A 6,000-nucleotide genomic window follows, 5' to 3' on the forward strand; every position below is an offset into this window, starting at 1 on the left:
CAACACAGCAATGTTTGCAAGTGCCTGTTTGCATACTTTCAAAAGTGTTGGATGTTAATAATTATAAAGAGTTTGCAAATTAGATAAGCAAATTATAACATTTTAGTTTTAACTCGTATTTCATTACCAGTATAAATATTTTTTCATTTGATTCTTTTCATCTCTTGGTGGATACAGTCACCTACTTTCATTCACTTAGTTATGTTCATTCATTCTTTTGAAGTATGCAGACTTAGGGTTTATCTGCAGACCAGGTTCTGTGCAGTGGGGAACATACTTTGTCCTAGCCCACACAAATCTTAAAGCCTCACAAGTCTGATAAACAATGAACATAAACATAAATGCATTCTTTTAACTGCAAATTTTTTTGAAGTACTCTTGAAGAAGTGAACAGGGTGCTGCGATGGAAAAGAAAGGCATACTTCTTAGAACAATGTCATTTCTATTTGAATGGATAAAATACGTGCGTGCACAAAATTTAATATATAAAAGCAAATTTACCCTGTTTATTTAACCCTGTGAAAGTAACTCTCCCAACTGTTTTTCAAATCTTACTTTCAAAGGCAATCAATATTTAATTATTTTCTCTATATCTTTATCGAGATAACTATGTGTGTCTGCGTGTTTCCGTGTGTGTACGCATGATTTTGTTTTGTTTCGTTTTGTTTTGAGAGAGTCTCGCTCTGTCCCCCAGGCTGGAGTGCAGTGGCGCAATCTTGGCTCACTGCAAGCTCCGCCTCCCGGGTTCACGCCATTCTCCTGCCTCAGCCTCCCAAGTAGCTGGGACTACAGGCGCCCGCCACCACGCCCGGTTAAAGTTTTGTACTTTTTTTTTTTTTTTTTTTTTTTTTTAGTACAGACAGGGGTTCACCGTGTTAGCCAGGAGGGTCTCAATCTCCTGATCTCGTGATCCGCCCGCGTTGGCCTCCCGAAGTGCTGGGATTACAGGCGTGAGCCACCATGCCCAGCCTGTATGATTTTTTAAAATGTGAAAATACTCACTCAGCATTCCTGATAATTTTTACTTGGAAACTATTCTCATCAGTATTTATAGAGTTGCCTCATTCTTTTTAATGGGTACATATATTCTATATATTTTTTACTATATGGATAAAACTTAATTTAGATAATACCCAATTAAAAATATTTCCTTTTATTTGACAAATGGGTTTGAAGATTGTAGTCATATCTTGTTATATTCTCTGTTATGTTATTTTTCTTTTTTGTTACATTGTATTTCCTTTATTTTATTTTGTTTCTGTGATAATTTATGCAGCATATATTGTTTCAGTAAATACTTGTATACTATAGCTGATTTTATATGCTTAATGTTCTATTTTTAAAATAGTATCTTACTAGTAAAGAGTAATGAAGTTAATATATTTTTACATAATTTCTTTTACAACTCAACTTTTACTGATCACCAGTTTAAGTGTTTACATTTATATAATGGAATACATTTACAGTCCTATTATTTTGTTATTCCTATATGTGATTAATTTTGATTTTAACTATAGATAAATTTCTTATCAATTATTGTTTATCATATAATTTCTTTATAGTCAACTCTTTTTTACCACATAATTTTTCTCAGGGTTTTAGTCTTTATTTTTAATTTATTTTCAAACTGACAAGTAAAAATTGCATATATTTATAATATAAAACATAGTGTTTTGATATATGTATACATTATGGAATGGCTAAATAGAGTTATTTAACATATGCATTACTTCCCAAACATATTCATATGTGTGTATGGTGAGAAAACTTAAAATCTATTGTCCTAGCAATTTTCAAGTATACAATGTATTAGCTGTAGGCACCATGTTCTACAATAGATTTCTTGAACTTATTTCTCCTAATTCAAATTTTGTGTTCTCTAACATCTGATCATCTGACCTCACCCCAAGACTCCGGTAATCACCATTTTTTTCTCTGTTTCAATGAGTTGCACTTTTTAAGATTCCATGTATGAGAGAGATCATGTGGTACAGTCATGCGTTGCTTAACGAAGGGCATATGTTCTGAGAAATGTGTTGTTAGGATATTTCATCATTGTGCAAACACTATGGAGTGTACTTCCACAAGCTTAAATATATATATATTTAAATATATATATATATAGAGAGAGAGAGAGAGCCTACTGCAGAGTAAGCTATATGGTATAGCCTATTGTTCTTAGGCTACAAGCCTGTACACATGTTACTCTACTGAATACTGTAGGCAACTGTAACACGATGGTCAGTTTTCATGTATCTAAACATATCAACACATAACAAAGCTACAGTAAAAATAATGTATTATAATCTTATGGGACCACCATGGTATATTTGGTTGTCATTGACTGAACACTGGTGCATGACTCTGTTTGTCTTTCTGTGCCTAGCTTACTCATTTCACTTAACATGATGTCCTCCAGGTTTATCTACGTTGTCACAAATGACAGCATTTCCTTCTTTATTTTTCTCTTACACTAAACAGTGTTCCATTGTATATGTATGCCACATTTTCTTCCAAATTTGGGAAGTTTTCCACTATTATTTATTTAAAGAAACTTTCTGCCCTTTGTCTTTCTCTTCTCTTACCTGAACTATCATTTGAATATTTATGCTTTTGGTGCGGTCTCATTAATCCCATCACTTTTCATCATTCATTTTCATTTTCTTCCTTCTATCTTCTACTAACTGTATAGTTTTAAATGACCGTTTACTCCACAGATTCTTCTGCTTAATTAATTTTGCTTTTTATATTTTCTATTTGATTTTGTATTTTATGTATTATATTTTTAGCCTCAGAATTTCTTTTTTTTTTCATTTCTTTATTACCTTTTTCATTTTGATCAGTTACTGTTTTCCAAATTTCATTGAATTTTCTTTCCATATTTGCTTTAAGGAGACTGAGCTTCCTTGAAAGCATTATTTCAAATTCCTTGTCAGGCAATTTGTTCATGCCAACTGCTTTGACATTAGCTACTTGGAAATTATTGTGTTTTAGTAGTGTCTTTTTTTTTTTTTTTTTTTTTTTTTTTTGAGACAGGCTTTTGCTCTGTTGCCCAGATTGGAGTGCAATGAAATGATCGTGGCTCACTGCAGCTTTTACCTTCTGGGCCCAAGCTATCTTCCCACCTCAGCCTACCAAGTAGCTGGAACCACAGGCACTTGCTACCATACCTGGCTAGTTTTTTAATTTTTTGTAGAGACAGTGTCTCCCTATTTTATCCAGGCAATGTTTACTCATTTTTTCATGTTTCTTATTGCCTTATGTTGATGCCTGTGCATTTGATGGAGGAGTCTTCTCCTCTAGGCTTTACAAGCTAGTTTTGCTATAGAAATATGTTTTCCTGCAGGAAAATAAGAGAGTCCTTGCTCTGTGGTATGCAGCAGTTCTGGACCAGGGATGGTGAAGCTGTATAGTCTCTGTGCAGCTGTGTCAGATGAGGTCAGTGTTGCTGAGAGTTGCAGGTATCCTCAGAAGACAATACTGTGGATGTCTGCAATGGTGAGGAGGGTTGTTAGGATCTTTGGTAACTGTGACTGCTGAGGTCCTCCCAACTGTGTTTCTCCCATCAAGAAAGTTATAGCCCCGGGGATCTCTCTTGGCATTGGATTTGACCTGTCTGCCTGTTCACAGTGGCAGTAGCTTGAGTGTCTGATAAGTGACACTGTGACTACCCAACAGGTTTACCTTACCCACTGCCTAGACAGAGCCGATTTATCAGGACAGGGGAATTGCAATAGAGAAAGAGTAATTCATGCAGAGCTGGCTGTGTGGTTGACAGGAGTTTTATTATTACTAACATCAGCCTTCCCAAAGCTTGTAGGTTTGGGGTTTTTCAAAGTCAGCTTTGGGAAAGGGTGATGGTGGCCAGGTAACAGGTGCTTGCTGCTGATTGGTTGGGGCAGAGATGAAATCATAGGGGGTCAAAGCTGTCATCCTTTGGGCTGAATCACTTCTGGCTGGGGCCACAGGAACAGAGTTGGCAGGTCCAGGTGGAGTCATCAGGCCCAGGTGGAGCCATGGGTGTCAAATATGAAAAAAAAAAAAAAAAAAAAAAAAAAAAAAAAACAAGAAAGAAAGAAAGAAAAGAAAAAAGAAAAAGAAAATACATCTCAAAAGGCCAATCTTAGGTTCGATAATAGTGATGTTATTTGCAGGAGCAATTAGGGAAGTTGCATACGGCTGACAATGGTTTATGTCTTCACCTTAACAGGGTTAGGGCTCCTCTGCTTGTTCTAGCCCAGCAACCACTCATTAGCTCTACAAAGGTGGTTGAGTTTTGGGGAAAGGCTATTATCATTTAAACTGTAAACTAAATGTCTACCAAAGCTAGCCCATTAATAATCAGAAGCAGCTTGGGGGCTAAAGCCATGAGGGCAGCTGGGCTAGATGAGATCTTCCCCATTGTCATTACCTTCTTGCTGATTATAATTTTGCAAAGGCTGTTTCAGCACCTGTGTAGCAGCAACTAATGGCATGGTACTGGTGGCACAGGCATCCCCACTATTGCATTTGTCACAGTATGTGAAGTGTGGATGCTTGTGAAGCAGCCAGGAACTGAGAGTAGGAGAACAGATATGTGCAGAGATACAATGACTCGGGTTTGGGCAAAACAACTCTATATGGTGGCTGAGTTGGTTCGCAGAGTCTAGGAACATGGAGTGAGAGTTTGGCTATGAGGCTTGGAGTGCAAAGTAACTTGCTATGCTGATGGCTCTGGTATTTGAGATGTGAGTATGCCCAGTGCAGTCGCGGATCCGGCATCTTTTCTGAAGTAGTTCAGCAAGGGCTGCTTCTTGTAGCTGAGATGTGCAGTCACATATTTCTCTCTGGAGTTTCCCAGTGGGCATGGATGTAGATTACCTAAGTGGCAAAATACACCAGCGCTTTCTGTGGAGCAAGACACTGGGGACCACTGTGGTTTCTGCCTTGTGGTCAATAACTAGTGGCCTCTGTTTTTCTTCTTTGTTCTTAACCGTCTCCTGGCATCTCAGGTATGCTGATTTCACCAGTGATCCTTTTCATTGTGGATATTTTGTTTGTTTGTTTGTTTTTACTTTTCTGTATTGCTGTAGCTTCTTAAATGGGCCTGGTGGAAACAAATTGTCAGTGCAGCAAAGAAGAAACAGCACTTCGGCAAAAGGCTTTCTCAGTAATGCAAATTTACTTTTTCTTTTCTTTTTCTTTTTTTTTTTTTTTGAGATGGAGTTTAATTCTTGTCTCCCAGGCTGGAGTGCAATGGCGCGATCTCAGCTCACCACAACCTCCACCTCCCGGGTTCACATGATTCTCCTGCCCCAGCCTCTCGAATAGCTGGGATTACAGGCGTACACCACCACGCCAGGCTAATTTTGTATTTTTAGTAGAGACGGGGTTTCTCCATGTTAGTCAGTCTGGTCTCAACTCCTGACCTCATGTGATCTGCCCGCCTCGGCCCCCCAAAGTGCTGGGATTACAGGCGTGAGCCACCGTGCCCCGCCGCAAATTTACTTCTATAGAGGGGTGCATCTCGCAGATGGAGCAATGGCGAGAGCACACTAGACAAGGGAGAGGAAGGGATTCTTATCCCTAATGCAGCTAATCCCTACTGCTGTGTCTTTCCCCTATTTGCTAGGGTTGGACCACACAGTCTAAACTAATTGAGACTGACTATTTCAAAGAAGGCAGGGAGGGGTACGAGCCAGAGTGATGGGATGAGTCATTTCAGCGGGAAGGACGGTTACAGAGCAGGTGACTAAAGATGACGAAGGACAGAGCAGGTGATAGAGGCTAGCAGGGTGTTGTTTACTGAAACTAGGGACAAGGAGGCGTAAAGAACGTGGAAGTTAAACTTTAAAATGGAGAGCAAAGAACAGGGAAGCTAAACCTACTGACACATTGGTTCTTTGAAGAGGAATTCAGAACTCATTGTACTGAACGATTTTCTCCCTCCTGAGTGTTAGCGGAAGTTAAGAGGCTCAAATCTTTGAAGAGGAATTTACTGTATCCTACAGGCCCTTGAGC

Source organism: Rhinopithecus roxellana, chromosome 10 (assembly GCF_007565055.1).
Source record: "Rhinopithecus roxellana isolate Shanxi Qingling chromosome 10, ASM756505v1, whole genome shotgun sequence".
Taxonomy (NCBI): Eukaryota; Metazoa; Chordata; class Mammalia; order Primates; family Cercopithecidae; genus Rhinopithecus; species Rhinopithecus roxellana.